This window comes from Grus americana, chromosome 6 (assembly GCF_028858705.1).
Source record: "Grus americana isolate bGruAme1 chromosome 6, bGruAme1.mat, whole genome shotgun sequence".
Classification (NCBI taxonomy): Eukaryota; Metazoa; Chordata; class Aves; order Gruiformes; family Gruidae; genus Grus; species Grus americana.
Genome location: NC_072857.1, coordinates 22,992,289 through 23,013,637, shown reverse-complemented (window position 1 = coordinate 23,013,637; position 21,349 = coordinate 22,992,289). Strand labels below are relative to the sequence as shown.

At 36.8% G+C, this 21,349-nt stretch overlaps 2 protein-coding genes and 1 pseudogene across 6 annotated transcripts in view; 2 read left to right on the top strand and 1 right to left on the bottom strand.

The window, feature by feature from the left end:
- DYNC1I2 (dynein cytoplasmic 1 intermediate chain 2) overlaps window positions 1–519 on the bottom strand; it is a 33,317-nt gene extending 32,798 nt beyond the window's left edge. The window contains exon 1 of one of the 5 annotated variants that reach the window (XM_054829304.1): window positions 25–519. The gene's annotated coding sequence lies outside the window, so the exon portion shown is untranslated. Of the gene's footprint in view, window positions 1–14 lie in introns of all 5 variants that reach the window. The other 4 variants (XM_054829307.1, XM_054829311.1, XM_054829312.1 and 1 more) reach the window with 4 other exon arrangements.
- LOC129207853 (uncharacterized) lies at window positions 9–14,942 on the top strand (annotated as a pseudogene).
- METTL8 (methyltransferase 8, methylcytidine) overlaps window positions 9,161–21,349 on the top strand; it is a 102,631-nt gene continuing 90,442 nt past the window's right edge. The window contains exon 1 of the mRNA XM_054829326.1: window positions 9,161–9,198. The gene's annotated coding sequence lies outside the window, so the exon portion shown is untranslated. The remainder of the gene's footprint in view (window positions 9,199–21,349) is intronic.

The window sequence follows — 21,349 nt, the reverse complement described above, 5'->3', positions numbered from 1 at the left end:
GTTGCGGGATGCACAGGAACTTACAGGAACTTACAGGAACTGCGGAAGGACACGGAGGCCTATACAGCAGCGCAGTGCGCTCAGACACCAACGCCCCGCCCGTTCGCACCGTCAGGGAAAGCGATCTGAAAGGAATTCACACGGGGAACGAGGCGAGGCGAAGCGGCGCGAAGATAGGGTGCTTCCAGAGGCCTAACACCGAACCCCTCTTGCAGGGCGCTGGAGAAGCAGCTTTGAGAACAACGACACCCAACATGCAGCGCGCCCCGTTAGGCGGGCCTCGTCCTCAGCGCCCTATGGCGTGTGTGTGGCGCGGCCGCGCGTTGCATGATGGGAGCCGTAGTCTTTTTGGGGAGTCCGGGAAGCGAGCGACACCGCATGCCGGGGGGGCTGGCGCGCATGCGCGCTCTGCTTTGGTTAGCTGGTAGCGGCGGCGGGAGCGCGCGGATGGTGATAGTGACAGGGTCTCGCGGTGTCGCCTCACGGGGGGCCCAGGGCAGCGGGCGGCCCTGAGGAGAACAGGCCCGGACGGGACCTCTGTGCGGGGCTTCACTTTCTCCTTCGGTTTGGCTTCCCGGGGAGCGAGGATCCACGCTAGCCACCGCCGTGCCAGCAGCCAAGCAGTGAAACGAGTCAGCCCGATGCGGGCACTGGATGAACTGATTTTAATCGTAGGCTAGACAGGCTGGTGGCCGTCATCACTTCAGTGACCCGAGGATAAAATGTATAAAAGCCTGATTTGCTGTGGGTGTCAGGCTAGGGACAAAATTACCCACGCTAGATCTGCTTTGCATGGATGTCAGCAAGCGGAGTTAGGTTGTCAGGTTGATACGGCATTATACATTAGCAAACTGCTTCATTATGTGTGCTGAATGGGGTAAAGCTGTGCCAAACACAAACTGCATCAATGAGCGTCACACAGGAATGAAGTTACCTGGTTAACTTTGATTGATACAAGTATGAACTGGTAGTAAGTGACTTTGCTGTTCCCTGATTGTCCTAAATTCATAAGTATATTGCCACTTGTATCCTGTGGAAACATATATCAAGGTTTTCTACCTTTTTTTCCTAACTGCTGAGTTAGTGCTACTTGACCACTATCGCAATGAAGTGCTTGATTCCTCAGACTGCTGATCTTCCAAAACTGTGCTTACCCAAGCAGAATTAACATTGACAGCTAATGTAGCTCAAGTGGAGAATGTGTTCACAACACTCTATGAAAGGAACTTTTTAGAGGCAGTAACTGTCAGCTCCAGAGAGGGTTAAATTTTCTGCTACTACAAATTGGAATAATTTCTTTAAAATCACTGAATCTACAAACATTTGTGTCTGGTAAGTATATCTTCTGAACTCTTGCTGACAAGCACTGGAAAAAGACTGCATTTGCAGTCAAGCTCTGTCAGGCTGCAATCCTGTTATGTATCATAAACTGAACAAGTTGGTTGGTACTTTGCTGGGATAGCTCCCAGGAGAACTTGCTGCAGGAATCAGTGTTGATTATTTACTCCTCTGTAGTCTTCAGTGTGAGTCAGGGTTCATACTATACCTTAAGAAAAATTAGAAAAACTGTCTGTTATCTAAATGGCTTCTGATCATTGAATAATCCCCATGCATTCTGTAAGAGTATGGGTGTTACCATTCAGAAAAACTGTAAGTGAAACTGTCAAAGAAAATTGTATGATGTGCAGAAGGGGTTGCATTTTTCTTCAGAGATGGAAATATGAAGATGATAGTAATGAACTTCTAGAAACAGCTGTTGTCTTTGAATTTATTTGCCAGAATTTTCTAGTATCGCTTGGAATAATGTGTGCACCTGAGAACAGGAATATAATTTTTATTTTATTTATTTATTATTTTTATTTCTGTATTTTACATATGCTTCTCATTTGGCCATAAAATATTAATTTTCTATTTGAAGCTTTCCAGTAATATTTTTCAAGTTTATATTTAAAATTATGAATGTAGGAGCCAGATATTTCACATTTGTAATGAATTTAGCCAATTAATTTTTGGTAGTTGATCTTCAACATTGACATGTATTTTTTGATCCTGAGCCTACATAAATTTGCTGAAGGTTGTGTTATTTTTTCCATTTTTTCCATTAATCTTTCCTTTTAGAACACAGTAACTACAATAGCTAAATTTTGCAGCAGACATCCCCCTTTTTCTTTGTAAATGATGGCTATAGTTTTCAAATAGCTCTCTCTGGGTCAGTTTAGCAGTGACACTGACAGAATGCAAACTCTATACAAACACATTGTATAGATTATATATACACATTATATACATTATTATATATATATCATATATACATTACCAATCATTGATCTCAGAAATAATAGCAGTTTAAATTGAAATACTCTGATACATTTTTCATTAGCTGGAAGGCTCATGAGATATATGGTGGGAGGACAAGTCTGAGAAAGCATACTGGTTGTAGATGTTTACAAGTGGGTGTTTTCTTCTAGGCTCAGCTTCCTGGTAATGGTATCTTTTGGTATAGCGAATGCCAATTTTATAATGGTCTCTAAGAATGTGGAGAAGTTATACCGTGAGGTGTACTCTTTCTGTATCTAGGACCAGGAAAGCAGCTTATAGGGGATTTTATGCACCCATCCTATGCATTGGGTCGAGGATGAACACAGCTTGGTTAAGATGTGAACACCAGCTTTAACAGTCGTTGTGTCCATGAAACACAATCAGTGTTTTACTGAGAAGTTATTCTGAGACATATAAAAGAATGATAAAGATAAATCAGGTCTCTGCTGCAGATGAGCAGAAATCCAGACTAAACAAGCAGATACCATTCAATTCAGGAGAGCCTCTACTTTTGTCTTTTGGAGAACATTAGACTTCCGTGCTGCCTGAATCAGAAGAGGGGTAGACAGCAAAGGCAAGTGGGCCCTCACCTTGCTTTGTCACCTCATTGTGCTGCTGGGGAACAGTGATTTGCTCTGGAACATGAGCCCAAAGTCTATGCTGGAGGGGGAAGTTTCGTCTTCAGGTAACAGCCACTGCTGTGCTGTCCTCTCTAGCAGTATGAGAGACTAGGAAAAGGCAGCTGGCCTACCTTTCTCCATTAAGGCTCCATTTTAATTTTCTTTTTTTCCTCATTTTTCAGGAAAATTAAAAGTCCATCTTACACACTTACTGGAATTGAAATAATCAGGAAGATGACATCCCATATGTCCTGGTTTTGGCAGGGATGGCATTAATTTTCTTCCTAGCAGCTGGTATAGTGCTGTGGTTTGGATTTAGGATGAGAATAATGTTGATAACACTGATGTTTTTAGTTGTTGCCAAGCAGTCAAGGACTTTTCAGATTCTCATACTGGCCTGCCAGCTAGAAGGCGGGGGGTGCCTGAGCAGCTGGGAGAGGACACAGCCAGGACAGCTGACCCAAACTGGCCAAAGGGATATTCCATACCATATGACGTCATGCTCCATATATAACTGGGGGTTGGACGGGACGTGGGACAGCTTGGGAACTAACTGAATATTGGCTTCGGGTGGTGAGAAATTGTGCTATTCATCACTTGGTTTGTATATTATTATTATTAATCTTCCTTTTCTGTCCTATTAAACTGTCTTTATCTCAATCCACAAGTCTTGCTTTTTTTTTTCCTTTTTGATTGTCTCCCTCACCCCACTGAGAATGGCAACTGACAGGGTGGGGGAAGTGAGCAAATGGCCATGTGGTTGTTTTAGCTGCTGGCTGGGTTAAACCACAACAGCGTAATATAAAGATATAACTTTTCTAGTATTATTTAATAGTCCGTGCTTTTCCCTTAGAAAATTTGCTGCATTGCTAATATAGGTTTTTCTCTGTCCTTCTCCCCCCTTTCCTATTCCTGCTAGGTAGAGGTATGTTTTTTCTGTTGTGTGAAAATAAGGTGATGGTGAATTATAGGTCCTTCCTGAGATGAGAACACTTTTGCAATCTGGTAACCTTTGGCACAAAACTACTGAATGGCCCAGCACTTGAGTGATTCACTACTAAGCACTATAGAAAATAGGTTTACCAGTTGAAAAATTCCAAGGCAAGTTCTCCTTCCTCAGTGCCGTCTATGTATGGTACTCTTTTTTTTCTTCTGTGATGTGGTTAAGAGAGGAGATAATGAGAGCTTCTTAAGGGATCCTGTAATGCAACAAACCCTGCACTAGTTCTAATGGTTTTAAGAAAGAGTATGAAAACTGCCAAGAGATCAGCCAAACGGAACTTTTTTCAGATATGTTGTATGCCAGGCTATATTCTACTCTTAGTTTGTGCACCTGTCTCCCATTAACCTTTATGGAAGTTTTGTGTATTCATCAAAGGGTGAATATATTTGAATATTTGTTAAGATGATAACAGAGTTCCTTTTGTATGTATTATGTTAGCGTTATTAGCCAAAAAGATAATAGGATAAATAAGAGAGAGTGTGTTCAATTTTCAGGGACTTTTTTTAACTTTTCATTAAGAATTCAATTATTTTTTTGTATGCGAGCAAAAGGGGTATCTTCTATAATCTGAAGTATATTTTAGATTAGAATCAATATGAACAAAGGCACACTAAAATACTTTTACTAAAAATTAATGTACTTTTCGTCTAGGGACATCCAATTCTCTCATTCTAGAAATGTTAAATAATTCCCCATGTCAAGTACTTCATAATTATTTACAAATGAAATAAGGGAGTTAAAAAGACTAACTGACAAGACCACAGGGATTCAAATTTAGGATTCCTAGCTTCCGGTCTTCTATTCTTACCACAAAGTAATATTTATCCTTCTGTAACTGTTAACTGTAACAGTTAACTTTTCATGTTTTCTCATTCTTTTGAGCATTAGTTAAGTCACTGACTCACAGCACCTGACAGTTCTATTCAATAAAGACCAGTGCCATGGAATCATTTTACTGCAGCATAAGTAAAGATAGAGTTTGTTCTTTTTTTGGGTCTTTAATAAGAAACTTGCTAATGTGTTGGAAGAAGGTCTGAAAAATTACATGGAATTAAACTATAGAGCAAACACATAAACAATTTTTAATATAAAAATTTTCTCAGAATAACTCCTATTTTTTAACTTAAATCTTTACTTTTAATGTAAGTTGCAAGGCAGTAGATAGTTAGAAATGTATTTATTACTAACAGAACCTGATCTCCTAGTCCTTATTTATAAAACACCTGAGCAGAAAGGAGATGGTGTAGTAAATGTCCTGTATCTATTACTGCAGCCATCTGGTTTATATTAAGCACCCTGCTGGAACATATCACAAGTGGCGGAGCAAATGCAGTGAGAAGGGACAAGATAACAGGAATGCATTGCATATCCCAAACAAATCTATAGAGACTTGGTCAAAACTGGAAGTAGCCCCTCTCTGGCTGAATATTTAACAGAGTATGATATAACTTCATCCTCCTCGTTCACAGAAGTAATGTGCTAACAGTGATGTTTCAGGCTTACATAATTTGGAATGTTTGTAAGGGGATTTCCTGTAGATGTTGCAACAGTTTTTATGTAAGAAAACTTCTATTCTGAAAATCTGGTTGGCTGTCAATGAAGACTAGTGCTGCTAAACTGTGTTTGAATTTGATTCAGATTTTTGTTGCATTTCAAATACGTTAAAATAAGTTACTGAGAATCTGCAAAATTTGTGTGCATTCCTATGAAAAAAAAATAGAAAAAAGTTTTAAATTCAAACCACATATAATGTTAATAAACATGATTTGGATAGCTAAATCGATCTACTTGCTAGTTTATGGCTCATGTTAGTTTAATTTTGTGTACTCCAAACAAACAGGATTTCCTTTGGTTTATTTATAGATGGGGTTTCTAGACAAACACGTCATATTGTCTTAACCTGTTTGTTGGGTTCTTTAAAATCAGGATAAATTTTATCTTTCTACTTTGCTTGAACAAAGTTTGACCACATTAATATCCTGTTATTTAATCTATTTGACAAGTGTTTTGGATTATGTTTTCTTGTGAAATAGTCTGATCTGTGCAAGTAGTTTGTTTTTTTAAAAAAACATTTTGAACAAAAGTCATCTGTTTAGGTTTGAATGGTACATCATTCAATACCCTTGATTACGTTAGTGCATCTGTATTAAGACAGAAAAAGAGAAAAAATTGCAAAAGGCCCTCTGTGAGGCTTGTAAATGGAATATGTATGCGTGAACTTGTATAGACTTAAGTAAGTGTACGTTTCCCATGACACATGATTTTAAGACTGAAGAAAACTGTAAGACAATAAAGTGCACACATTATAAAATGTCAGAAATTTAAACAGCTGCTGATTTCAGTTTTTAAAGGCTGAAAGAACTATACAATTTTCTGCAAATAAGGTATATTTTGCTGGTATGTATGTGTATAAGTGGATACTCTACTGCTGGCAAATTTTTATCCAATAAATGCTTTTAACCATACACGTCATCACCACAGGTCTTGATTGGTGTCAGTGTTCTGTTTTCTGTGGAGTCAAATCTGTCATTTCTGTCAGAAGAAGTTTTATAAGATATGAGCCTGTTTGTCTCAGAGAAAGCAGTTTGTGTTTTTGTTTAGTTAAATTTGCTACTGGAATCTCTTCTATCTCAATATTTTTAACAGGAGATCAAAAAGTTATTATATGTTAAAGTACACTGATTCTGCTCAAGCAGGTTCTACTATATCTCTGGATGTCCTTTCCAAGTCTGTGTTCATATGGTGCTTTGAGTACAGGAACAAAAAAACCAAACCTGATGTAATTCTTCTCATGCAACACCTTCTTGTGAAACAGCAATCTGGAATCCTATGCAGTGTTAGTAGTTTACAATCAAACACTGCTTCTCTGAAAAAATAAACAATTTGAAAAAAATAAATCCTTCAACTACATTATACTTGTAGAAAAATATTTTTGTAAAATTTAAATTTCATTTCATTATAATAATATATTAAATATATGTTTATAGCTGGGGCCTTGCATTTATTTTACAGGAAATAGAATATGTTCAGATACTCTTCCTGAAAAAAATCTACATATATTATTTGGCAGGTTTTGTTCTGTTTTTGTTCTATTGTTATTAACAATAAATTTGTAAACTTAAAGGATGACTTCTATAGGATGGAAATTTCTATGGGCCATTGTTTGAACTCCTGAAATGCACTAAAGCAAATTTCATATTTATTTCCATTGAGGAGGCAAATTACTTTTTATAGAAAAGGATCAAAAGCATCAGAGTGAATATAGTATGTTAATAACAGGAGGTGGGACAGTGAGGGTAGAGGAACTGATGGGACACGGTTCAAGGAATTCAGCACTTTTCATTTATGCCGGAAAAAATGTAAATGATGTCACCTTCGCCTCCTAGTGCAAAGTTATCAGACAGACATCACTAAGTGATATCTCTGACATTAAAATGACTGGAATGTTATTCCCTTCTATTTATTTTCTTTTGGAAATCTTACAGTATCTTATTTCAAATAAAACAAAAATCCACACATAATGGTGTAAGAAACAAAGATCTGTCCGTAGTCTCAATGCTGGATTATTGCCATTCTATCTCAAAGCTAATTGAAATCCAAGATGTTTGTATCAAAGCTGTAATGAGACACTGACAAATACCTTTCTGCCCCACTGGAAATGTAATCTTTCTATTGAACATTTTGTCCTGGTAAATTCCATCTGCAATAGGAATAGGCATTTTGCATTTGAATCAAGAAGGTCAGTACTTTGGATCAGATGATATGGTGTACACTCCACTTGCCTTTAGATGAAATTGATCCTTTACTGTGTTGAACATAAGACTGTGAATTTTTTACACCTAATTATCTTATTGTTTCATCTAGATGAATTTGGAATGCTAACACTACTGCCACTTTTTGATCTTTGCATATATCAGTGTGACAGTTCTCTTAAAAGCCAGTTATTCCCTAGAGAGTAATACATTTTAAATATTCAGTCGCATTTCTTTACTAAATAAAGCAGAATAAGATGACAGTGTTTCATTTAGTGATAATGTATTTGATTATTTGATGTAACTGAATATTTGATAACATTTTCCTCACTTTGGCAGCAGTAAAGCAATTGTTCTATGTATAATTACTCAAACTTGTTTGAGTAAACTTATTTACTTCTAAATACCTAGAAACTAGATTATGTATTCAATATTTTGGTTGGTTTACTCATAAATAATCCCGTTGACTTCAGTGAAGAGAGGCACCATAAAACTGAATGGCAGTTGCAGTGTGTTCACTCATCTTCAGTGTTAAAACTTTCATTACCTTTCTTTTCAAATGTGGCTTATTATTTTTTATAATATAAGGTAAATTACACTGAGTGTATGTACAAAATCCATATTTTTTCCTCTTTTGTTTTGACATGAATATATGCTCTTAGCATTTTCACTTCACATCAAGTGCGTAGATTATTTGTGAGGGAAAAAAAGGGGGAAGAGATCTCTAGCTATGGAAGGGATAATGTGAAAGGCATAAATAGCAGCTAGTCTCTGCAGGTATGAACCTGTTCTTATTTAAATCGATGGAAATTTCACTTCTGACTGCAGTGAATGCAGGATCAAGTCCTCAACTCTTTCTGAAAATCGATTAGATGCGTTCTTAATAGGTTTTCATGCCTTTGAAAATCTGTCTCTAAATTACTGTTGGAAACCAATCAATTAGATATTGGAGTTCCTCTTGTTAAAATAAATTCCACAATATTGCGTAAAATGAAAGGAAATGCTTTAATTTACTGGCTTTTTATTTATCCAAAAAGATTAAGCTATAGCTGGGATTGTCAAATCACCTTGTTTTATTTGCTGAAACATGTAGGACTCAACAGAATGCTGATGTGACTCTTTTGTGTATTTTAATTGTTTCTGCACTATGAAGAACAGTGCTGGTACTAGGAAGCTGAGAGATGAGAAATTGCTATGTCAGGCATTGGACTGAAATACATTTTAAATAAACTCTTCATATGGTACTGTAGCAACTGAAAATTCTGATTCAGTGTCTGCTAAGAAAATGTTGGAAATGCTTTTAGAAGTTTCTTAACCAATACTAAATTTGTCGGTTCAGTAATAGTGGATAACCCAAAATATAATCATTAAGGAAGATGAAGCAATTTTTAATGTAAAAACTGTGACTTACTCTGGGATTTATTTTGAATCTTCTGTTGTTCACAGGAGATGCAGTGATGGCTGAAGAGTACATGACACAAGCTGGCAGGTGGTACAGCATAAGGTTTGCATAAAGCTAATTTTTCCATTTCTCCCATTTTCATATGCTGTCTTTCAGGCTCAATAATCTGTTTCCTTAAACTGCATTATTGTTAAATCTTATATTGACCGTGAGATGATATAATGTTGTGTTATATATTATGTTACACTGTGCTGTATTTACCTGGAGAACAGCATATTCTTTTGAAATGTTAGCTAGTTATATAGCTTTTATAGTTTTAAAATTACAATGTTATCATCTATTTTATGTAATTAAGATACATTTTAATTGAGATGTTATAATACAGTATATTTATGATTATATAAGTTACAATTATGTAATGTAGGTAATATATCAATACATGCATTTAGTACATATATTGACTTATGCATAATTCATACAATAAAGATATTGAGGTTATTATTAGTTTTATTTAATAAATTCAGACATTGGGTTAAGTCAAAAGATGCTCTAAATACCTTATGACTTGAACAGAACCAGAGAGGATACCAGCTTCAGGAGGAATTTCAAAACAAAAAATTTTTGAAAGTAGTTTTGAGGAGTTATTATATATTACTTATTTACAATTAGGAGGGGAAAAATAACAAGTTGAAATGGAAATAAGGAACTACTGCAATTGGTAAATACTTAATAAAAACACCTATCTCTGCATATATGTGAAAGCCTGATCCTCGAAAACTACTGAATGCATTCTCTTCAAACTAAAAATGGTGAAAATGTAACTGTTACTCGAAGAACAAGCATGAGGAGTACTGGCCTACAAGTAATTGTTTTGAAAAGTTATTTTAAGCTACTGAAACGAAGGTCATAGAGTAAGTGTGCCATTTCAACCATGTAAGTGTAATAAAATCAGCTAATGCAGGAGTGCATTCTGGCAAGACTAAATAAGCATTGCAAAGCCTGATATGGCCAGTTTGGAATGCAGAAATGTATCCAAGTGAGTAAACATCAAATGAAGGATTATCCCTACTTGTGAAGAATCCATTCCAGCAAGAAATTGAACCATGGACTACTGCATCTGAAATTTGTAGGACTCCCTAGAGAGCTAAAAGGGAATCTGCAGGTTCTGTCATCACTATGCCAAAGATCTCTGTACTGTACTGTAGTGCACAAAAGTACATGTTCACCAGATTTCCCTTTTTAAAGTATTCTTTCAGAATACTAATCAGACCTTGGTATTCTGAGGTTTTAAAAGTACAGCTAGGTTCTCTTTGCTGTTGCTTTGTATTTGAATGCAAGAAAGAAGTTCTGATTTTCTAAATGTCCTAAAATACAGACAAAAATATCATGATATTCTGAAATGGCTTGAAAGATAAATAGAAAGTTCTAAAATGCTACCAAATGTGCAAGCCTGCAAGAGTAACAGTAACAGAGAAAGGATAAGCATTTACAAAGAAATAATTTATTCCATATTTAGCTTGACATGGAAAGAGACTGTCCAAAGCAAGTAACAGAAAGACAACCAAATCTGTGAAACTAGGTGTCAGGAGACTGGGGAAGGGTGGTGGAAGAAATATCTGAGGCCACAGAATAAAGGTGTTAAGTATAAATCAGAACTGATTTTGTACTGAAGTATCTGCCAAAATGATGGTGCTAGCATATATTGATGCAGCAATATCCTACATATATTCCATATCTCTCAACTTCCAGAATACCGTGCTAGACCCCTCCAGAGCAAAGAAATTATCCATGGATAATGAGTTGAAGAGAGAAAAGATATTTATATACCTTTGTTAATATGGCATAGAAAATAGAAAGAGCTGCTGAACAAGATAATGGCAAATTGGATACTCTTAACAAGATTATTAACTGAGTCAGAGATAATGTTAATAATATACGTATAATATGTATAAAATACTGTTTTTCATTAAAAATACTTACAACAGCAGCTAAGAAACATATATTCAAGGCAATGAAAACTAATTAGATAAGCTCTCTGACATCAAATTTGATGTGATTTGATTATATATCCAGAAAGGAAGCTTCATGTTTATGAAAGCTAGATTTCCAGTAACATAGTAATGAATTGCAGCTCATCTTTGCTAGTGATTTTTGACCCACTGAAGCATAAAAGATTTTTTGTTTTGTTTATTCTATAACAAATGGCTGCATGTGTGTGATAACACTGTAATAACACTGACTTGTGGAATGTAATGAAAAATCTCATCCAGAAACTGTGTTTATTTCAAGCAAAGCAGAATTATCCATAATTTCATCTTTGAGGTGATTTAAAGACACTTTTACTGTAGAAATGTAGGCCTGATCCCCTTAAGCCTTCAGTCATACACCTCAGTTGAAGTCAATACTTTGGACCTTATCTACTGTACTCAGTGAAAAGCTTTCTTCTTATTATTTTGCTCGTATTACTGACATAAATAGGGGCCCTAGTCAGGATCAAGGAATTTGCTGTACAATGGGCTATAAAAATGAAAAAAAATGGTTCTTTACTGATGGGCTCTATAATCCAAGTATAAAATAGGTTGGACAGAGGTAGACAGGTTAGTATTAAAAATCCAAGACAGTATTGGCTAGTATGATAGATAGTGATTTCAGTGTATCAGTGGCTGAAGACTGTCAGGTTTTGGTAAGTGTCACAGAACAAGACAGTTTAAGGGAAAAGCCCCAGAGAGCTGGCAAAACTGAATCCCAACAGCTTAGACAACTGCTTAGGCAACTGATGATAAGTCTATCGGTAGGCAACACTTAAGTCATGGCAAATGTTTATATGTTCTGGCTGGCTTTTTTACTTTTACTACAAATAGAATACAAGGATGAATTCTCTCAAACTGGCAGAAGCTAACCCACGCTTAAATATACATCAAAAATGCCTGAAGGGCAGCTGTGCAGAGTAGCACTTGGGTATTTGGCTTTTACCATATCTCATTATGCAGTAATTTTCCAGTGTAGGTACATCTTTGAATAAGCATTAGTTGGATTTTATTATACTTTTAAGGCATTAAAAAATAATTACTGCCTTCCATTTAGAAGAAAAGTCAGTTCCATCAGTGCAAACAAAATGATGGCATGTAAAGCTGCCCTGCTAGGGCAAAATATGGAAAAAATATGTTTAACTTTCAGTTTCTAAGTCAAGTTTGAGGTGAATAGTTGGGAAAAAAATCTTGTTGCATAAACAATAGACATACTGGATTTATAAGTCTTTGAAATATGGACAGTATTCATAGAACCCCATTTATGCCTTTATTTCAGGGGGAAAATGCAGCTGCACTTCAGTGTATCAAAAAACCTGTTTCAGAGTAAAATACACGCTGAAATCCAACTTATATTGTTTATCTGATAACTTTGGCAGTAAGCAAAAACAAATTTTAAATACTTATGTTGTCTTCGGACCAACAATCTTAAGATGTCCTTCTCAATACAATTGAGAAAAAAAAAGCAAAAAAACCCAAACGTGCCTTCAGGGAGAATATCCTTAATTTTTTTTGTTAACTAGCACTTCATAACAGCTCTAATAGTTATATTCTGTGGCTTCAGTTTAACTTTGAACATTCAAGCTTCTCATAGTCCATGGCTTACGCAATGCTGCAATTGTATAAAATTACTTATAATGTCAGCAAGAACTGTGGACAGGGGTAAGAGAGTGAACAGTGGCATCTCCAAGTCAGTTTCTTAAGGTTGTATGGTTGTAAAAACAGTAGTGGAACATGGCATTCTGAACTAGGACCCTTCTTTAGTAATTTCACCTGAAAGTCTAAGATGACAGTTGGCCAGAACACGGCTTCAACTCCTGTCTCCACAGAAGTTGATGGAAGAACAACTGTAGCAAAGTGTGGATTCTACAGTATATATACTGCAGTGCATATGTCTGTATACACATACACTCTGCATACACACCCCACCCCACCCCAGTAGTCAAGGCAATTCCTTTTCAGAAGAACCTTCAATCTGCAGAATTACGCCATTTCTAAGCTATTTGTGTAGTATCTTTCACTTGGGAGGATACACATTAAAGAAAAAACTTTGTACTTCCAGGAAGAGGAATGGAACTCTCTAATTGTGAAATCCAGCTACCTGTGCCTTTCTACAGTTGCTTATGCAGTTGGAGGTGATTTATTAGGCCATTACTAGATGTGTAATTAAATAGTCCAAAATAAAAGACAATTTGACATTTGGCAAAAATAATAGATTTAGCATGTTTATAGATAACTTTTTTTAAGATGTTGAAGTCAATCCATAAATTTTGGATCATGACAAACTGTAGGCTCAAATGCTGGCTTTTAGATATCTTAAAGTACCTACTGCCTGGGGCAAAACCTGACATTTTATGTACACCTGTATGGTGTGTAGCCTATTACAAGATTTTTACTTACACAGCATCAGAAGCTGTTATGAAAAATTTGGACTTCAGAATGTATGTCTATCTCCTACAAAGTAGCTAGCACCAGCTGGCCACATGGATGTGTGTTTGTGTGTGTATGCACCTACACTGCTGCGTGTTCTTTCATTCTAAAAGACGTCTAAACTCCAAGTAGAGTTCCTTCCTTTAGCTACTCTGCACAGGAATTAATCAGTTAAAAAACCTGAGGTATGCAAATATTGTATACAATGCAAAGCCGTCCAATTTTCCTTTTCAAATAACTGTATTACTGCAGCATCCCTAGATCAACAAAAAATGGAAAATTTCTACTACCAAAAAAACTTAGATGAGCCAAGGGAAATATTTTGCTATCAAGGGCTGTGGAAGCTAGTTATAATTTTAAAAAAACACAACCCCCCCAAAAAAAACCCCCAACCCCCAAACCACGAAAAATTAGATACATAGTAAGGTGCGTAAAAGGAAGAAAAAAGTGTAATATTTCCCTGCAGTCAAGGAACTTTTGGAATATATGACTTCACCTAGCATTTGTTCTTTTCCTTTCTTCATATTTTGTATCGATAGTTTGATTACTTGTGAAGTACAGTCATGTTTAAGGAGCTTATATCCATAAACTCTGAAGTTCTTTAAGTTAATATTTGAAGTGTATAACTAAGGTCAGACTCTAATTTCTTGTGTATTAGAGATAGGAGGCAGCCTCAAATGCAGAGGAAGTAAAGTAGTCCTGGACTTGGGTCCCAACAACCCCATGCAACACTAAGTGCTTGGGGAAGAGTGGCCCTCTTTCCTCTTTCCAGCAGTGGAAAGGTGCCTGACAGAAAAGGACCTGGGGATGTTGGTCAGCAGCCAGCTGAATATGAGCCAGCAGTGTGCCCAGGTGGCCAAGAAGGCCAACAGCATCCTGGCTGTATATCAGACATAATGTGGCCAGCAGGACTAGGGGAGTGATCGTCCCCCTGTACTCAGCACTGGTGAGGCCGCACCTCAAGTTCTGTGTTCAGTTTTGGGCCCCTCACTACAAGAGGGACATTGAGGTGCTGGAGCGTGTCCAGAGAAGGGCAATGAAGCTGGTGAAGGGTCTGGAGCACAAGTCTGATGAGGAGCAGCTGAGGAAACTGGGGTTGTTGAGCCTGGACAAGGGGAGTCTGAGGGGAGACCTTATTGCTCTCTACAACTACCTGACAGGAGGTTGTAGTCAGGCAGGTGTCAGTCTCTTCTCCCAAGTAACAAACGATAGGACAAGAGGAAACAGCCTCAGGTTGTGCCAGGGGAGGTTTAGATTGGATATTAGGAAACATTTCTTCACGTAAAGGGTTGTCAAGCATTGGAACAGGCTGCCCAAGGAAGTGGTTGAGTCACATCCCTGGAGGTATTTAAAAGATGTGTAGATGTGGTGCTTAGGGACATGGTTTAGTGGTGAAGTTGGCAGTACTAGGTTAACGGTTGGACCTGATGATCTTAAAGGTCTTTTCCAACCTAAATGATTCTATGATTCGAGAGTCCATCTGACTTCCAAATAAGCTAAATTTTATTGAATTCTGTCAAGTTATAGTTTTATAGATACCTTAGAATTTGGTAGGTTAGTCACTGTCAGGAATTATCACCCTAAGGCATGTTCTAGAAAACTTCTGTTTCTGTCTTTTTTGGTGTCTGAATTTTGTATTACAGGACAAGTTTATTGTAATATGTTGGTAGAGTTTTTGTAATTGGAGTTTCATTGAAACTCCACTTGAAGAAGAATCTTAATACTTGGAAATCTCAGTCTAAAAAGTAATTTCTGCCTCGGTCTCTGTATGTTTCCTATAATGTCCTATAGTACATTTAACTTACACTGTAAGACATTCCTAACAACTATCGATCATCAGTTTGGTTTGGAATTGCAAAGCGATCATGGCACTCCAAAGCAGTAGTTATCTCAGAGAGTAGCAGTCTCTGGAATGGAGAACAACTGTAAAAGTTGCCTACCTGTTTACTTTTCTCCACTTCATTGTCCTTCCATGTCATTCTGAATTATCCAGAGACCACCTGCCTATATACAGAGAGGGTTACATACTGCATAGATGCCTCAGCTGTGAGCATTCTTCACTGCAAAATTTTTTTATAAAAATCCATTAAGTGACAATGAGCAGATAAGCTTGTTTTGTGAGAATATCCATGCTTGTACCTTTGAGTCAAGGAGCATGAAAAAATAATAAAATACTTCAAGCATCTCTGATGCATGAGTATTTGATTGTCGGTGCAGAAATCTATGCGTTCCAAATAGAGAAGAAAGTATACCCAAATCAAATATGTCAGGAATTATATATGGAACCACAGACTGCAGTAGTTTATCTCTGCTACCCATTTTGTATGTCTACCAGAAACTGGACTAGCTCCTCAGTCCAGGTCTGAATACTCAGTTGAATCTGGCAGCAGATGAAGCTAGACCTGCTGGTAGACCACTGCTACAGCCAGGGAGAGAAAGAGGAGGATGAGGCAGAGTCTAGTGATCAAGAACCATTTGATCCATTGTCAGCTGAAGCTACGTCAAAACAAACAGTCTCTTGCCAAAGATAGGTTGGTCATACAAAACAAAATTGAGTGCCCTAAAACTAATGTGGAATAATGTGGTTAACCAGTGACATTTACATAATTAATTGGTAAAGCATCATTTCATATCTCTAAATTTCCAATTATATAGATGATTGATATAGATGACAGTGGTAGTGCAGGAAGATGTTATATACTGTTATAAACTCATGTTTACCTTCCAGGTATTTTTTACCTGGTATGAAACAGCACACAGGAATATTCTTGAAAATATCCTTGCAGTATATACTTAATTATATTTTATTATTAAGTATAGGAGCAACATGCTCATCATTTTGCAAAAATAGCTCAATAGGACCCAGTTAATAAAGCAGCAGCAGTCTGGAAGGCTGGGAAGCTGCCAGCAAGACTTCTGTTTTTCTGCTTGAAAACCAGTTTGTACGTGTATTTAAGAGTTTTGACATTTTTTGCGTATTTTATAGGAAAGCAGTATGTTTCTAGCTAGTTTCCACTGATGTGGTGTGTATATAGTTACATATACTGTTTACTTTTCATTGACACTTTTTCATTTCATTTCAGAAAGGCTCTCCTGCTTATATTGCTTACTGTAATCATGGCCAGTTGGTTGCTTTTAAAAAATCTCATTGGACAGGTTTCTGTGTTGGGTGGAAATAGGATCTGATGTTTTGCCTTTCTGATCAATCAGATGAATTGTCTTTCATCTTCATAATGTCACCTCCCTGACTTGTGCTGCAAGTGTAGAAAAGAATTGAGGCAAAGAGGTGCTGTCAGCTGCTGGTAGTTTTGTCCTAGTCCTGCACTGAACCATGCGAATGAACAAAATGGCCAAAAGAACCACTGGAAAGAAAGAGACTTGTTACCCTGTTACAAAAGTCAATTTTATTCCAAATCTTTACAAAACTAGAAATGACTTTATTTTTCAAATGAAATTGTGAAAATTTATCTGAGCACATATGTCTTAAAGAACTCGTAAAGCCACCTTATATAGGATAGCTTTATATTGTATTTTTCAGGAATAAATGTGAACTTGCTCTGCCTCAGCAGTGAGCCTGAGGGACTCTGTTGGACCATAACGAATATGGTGACAGTTTGAGCTAGCAGTGACAAGCCCAGCCTTGAGCTATTATAGGTTTAATTTGGTTATAGCCCTGTGTAAGGGTGTAAAGTGATCCTCCTCTGTGTAGTCAGTTTTGTGAGGTGAGTTCTTTCATTTTGGACAGAAGAATGAACAGTTTATTCCTTACAGTCTACCTTTTTGATATGCAGACTCCCCATTTGCCTTTACAGAAAAGATAACAGGTTATCTTGGTCTTAATTATAAATATCTATATAGAAGAAAAGCAGCTGATAGTAGAGGATCCTTTAGTTACCAGAAAAAGTCCAATGATCAAATGCTGAAGGTAGATAAGTTAATTAGGTACTTCAAAAGATTTGATTCATTACAATTTGGAACAATGTATCTAGGGTAGGAGGAATATTCTATCATCTAAATTCTTTAATTGCTTTTTTTTTTTTTCTGTGTACCTGAGGCACAATTTCTGAACTGATATGGGAATTATTGATTAAAGGCCTACAACTTGTAACCTGTAGGAGGTCAGAATAGTGCACAGGAGCTGGACTTCACACTCTCTGAACTTCCTCATGAAACCTCTTGCCCTGAATTTCATCATTCGGAATCTTATTAGCCAACCATGGAAAACAGACAAGGGAGAAATAGGGTACCGGTTGTTCCCCATAGTGCTCTCCTCCCCATGAAAGAGAAATTAAAGTCAAATGTGATATAGCAGGAGGTAGTAAAAAATAAGAGGTTTTGAAACAGAGAATCACCATGTCATCACTCCATTCTAAAAAGGGGGGGAAAATGTAAAACCCCAAACCAAGTCTCGATTTACCATGTTTTGAAAAGAAAATAAATTGTTCTGAAAGGTAGATCAATGCTCGTGAGTTTGCCATAACCCTCATGGTAATTTTGTAGCTCCGTATCAGGTTTTTAGGTTTCTCTTCAAAATAATTCTGTGTTCAGAGGAGTCTCAGGGGAATGGAGTGTTCACTAAGACTTTGGGTAGTACCAATTGCTCAGATAAACTTGTAAACTCCAGGAAGCTTAAACATAATTAAAGGATCAGTTATCCTTAATAACTAAATTTCATGAGATAATCATAACTTTGCAATTAACAAGATGCAAAAACATAAAATCAGTCATTCTAGTTAGGCGATTTGATTTTAATGTCAGGATAAACTGTTGTCCATGCAACTACCTGAAGGAAAAGATAGGAATTCTTGCCCATTTTTCTATTATATACATCTAGTTCAGGAACTCCAGAATATTTACCTCTGTAATATGATACTGTCTTCCAATTACTGGATTTAAACTTTTAGACCAAGTAGATAATATTTATTTCTGGTTTGTCTAATTGCTGACTAATTATTGGTTTTAATTTTATTTATTCAGTGTATATGATTTAACTAGAAAAATTACTAAAATTTTGTTAAATGATCTGTTAATAATTATATTTGAAAACCTGTACCCTCTCAGTGCTAAACTCCTTCAAACTGCCTTCTGGCCTCAGTAATTATTGTCTGCTTAGTGTGGAGTCTTGCTTTGCTTGTGACGTTCCCTGCATTGTGATGCAAACATATTCCAGCATCTCAAAACATTGCACTTTCCATAGGTACTGTAGGTTAACAGAAGACAAGAGTCTGACAACTGGTTGTAAATTATTTCATGTTGCACAAGTCTGCCTTATAAGCAAAAATCTTAACCCCTGTTTTAAGATTCGGAGCATGTAATCCAAAATAAAAGAATGTGCAAAAGACTATACAATGAATTGCTAAAATAACTGTAATGATGCACAGTTCTACAATCACCCTTTTCTCTCTGCAGAAGAACCCTGTGTATAAGGCAAATCTCCACCTGGCAAATTCTAATGACAGTTTTTCTTAATTACACATATGTTACAGGATGCACTATGGTCAGCTCTATATAAAAACAGTATATTCCTTCCATTGTAGTTGAACATTTTCATTAAAGCACAAATAGTTTCTTTGCTTATCTGTGTTCCCGGCTTGAGGCAAGTAGCTTTCCTGCCTTTTCTTAGTTGCAGCATAGTATAGAATAGAGGCTGAATAAAATAATTGACCAAGAATATAGCTTCAGATAATATTGTCTGTGTGCCCCACTCTGTCTTTCCCTTTTCTGTCTCTCCCTAGGGGAAAAGCAGTTATCTTCCTTATGCTAAATCCAGTTCCTATCCACAGCAATCATGTAAATCTTGGCATCAGTCTCAGAGTGGAATAAAAAGTCAAATCAGCAGGAAACTTCCACATAAGAGCAACAGGCAGCCCCAGGAGGAAAAAAACCAAAACACAAAAAATGAAGCAAAAAAAAAATCCTCTCAAGCTCTTCCATTTATTTTCTCTCAAAAATAAGACTTCTACTCATTAGAAACACTCAGGGTTTTTTGTAATTTTTTAAGATAATATGCCTTCAAAGTATAACAACTCATTGTTCAGCAAGCTTGCCAGCCTTTCAAAGCCTTTTATTTCAAAGCTTCTTTCCGAATAAACAAATCTATTAAGAGAACAAATTGAAGTTTCTGCTTTTTCTAGTGTTTTGCATAGAGGCTACACAAGCTGTCTTGTCTCAAAATGGGTCAGACCTCAAATTATAGATTTCAAGTAACCAAAATTGTTGGATGCAGCTGGTGGGATGGATTTTATGTATTTTACATACAGACTGACTCTAAAGCCACAAAAAATGTTTTTAATTGAAAATTCAATATCTTAGATCAACCCCCCAACCTATTTATAATTACAGTCCTACATATTAAAAAATATTACCAGTAATTTGATTAGGGGTATTTTAACTGTTTAGAGATAGGCAAAGGAAGACTAAGTATAATACAAATAACTATCATATAAACATATTGAGAACATAATAAAACTAAAAGTGTGGTTTGTAATATAATCTGAATTTGTACGTGTTGGACTGATGTACAAAATGTCTTTGTATCCAGTTATTACATTCCACAAGAGCTTACTTCAGAGTGAATTAGTCCTTTAAGGCATTAGGAGGAACTGTCTTATTCATACTAAACTAACCTGCCCTCCCCAAAATGAGGGACTGATTACCAGGGTTATAAAACAGAGAAGACATACTCAGAGATATAAAGATTTTGTTTGCTAGAGCAGAGTTTCAGACAATACAAAGTTAGGAATAAAATGTCCTTAGAAGAACTGAAGAAGGGAGCTTAGAATAAGAAAGTAATGTTATTTAGTGAATGGAGCACGTCTAACTCAGCGGCTTGGAAGGCTTAACGTTAGTAAGTGCAAAATAATGCAATTTGTAGGGAAAACGTGAAGAAATGTCTGAACTCTCACAGGATTGTAATCACCTCGTAACTTAGGAAGGAGACCGGGGAATTGCTGTGGAGATCTCAAACCATGTGTCCATTCCCTGAGAGAGGTTCCTATAGTCATTTCTGCGTTAGTACCTGAGTAACAACTGAAAATTACAGAGAGGGTCAGAATACGCAGGACTCCCTGATAACTGGCATAGGCTTACGAAGGAAGAAATCAAAATAAGCACTATATGTAATTCTGTGCAAGAATATTTCATTTTATAGAAAAAGCAGGTACAAATAGAATACAGGTGCAGTCAGAGATAGGAATAACATTGAAGCCTACTGTCTCTGAAGTCCACTAAAAAAATCTGGAAGCAACTCCTACTTAAAGATACCTTTTTTCAAAGTGGAGTAACACTACTGCGGGAGATCTGAACCTTTCTTGGTATGGGAATGGCTGACTGCTAGTATTGCCTGTGAACTTAGCTCCGTATACAAACTCTTTGAGACAAATACGGCTTTTGGTTATACACTTACAGTCTCATGGATAGGCAAATTTTTCCCAAGCACTTGCAGTGCCATTGTCAGGGTCCCACTGCTTGGTAGCAAAGAACAGTTCATCCAAATCCATGTATAACGGTGCCTTTGCTGGGCAGCGGTCGTCATTTCCAGTCACCAACTGTGTAACTGTCAGTACAGACAAAAGGTCTAGGAAGTTTTCTACTGCGGCATTTTGAAAGCTGCTGCAGTTTTGTTCTGCAAGGCCCTTCCAACTTCTGCTTATAATATGCAGTGAAGTGAGGACAAGATTTATCTCTGATTTTACATTGCAACAAACTTTAAGAAGCATACTCATACATTTCCAGGTGCTACTCTTATTAGGTATGGAGACCTGCGAAGTGATGGTATCACTTTGTATCGCTCTGTA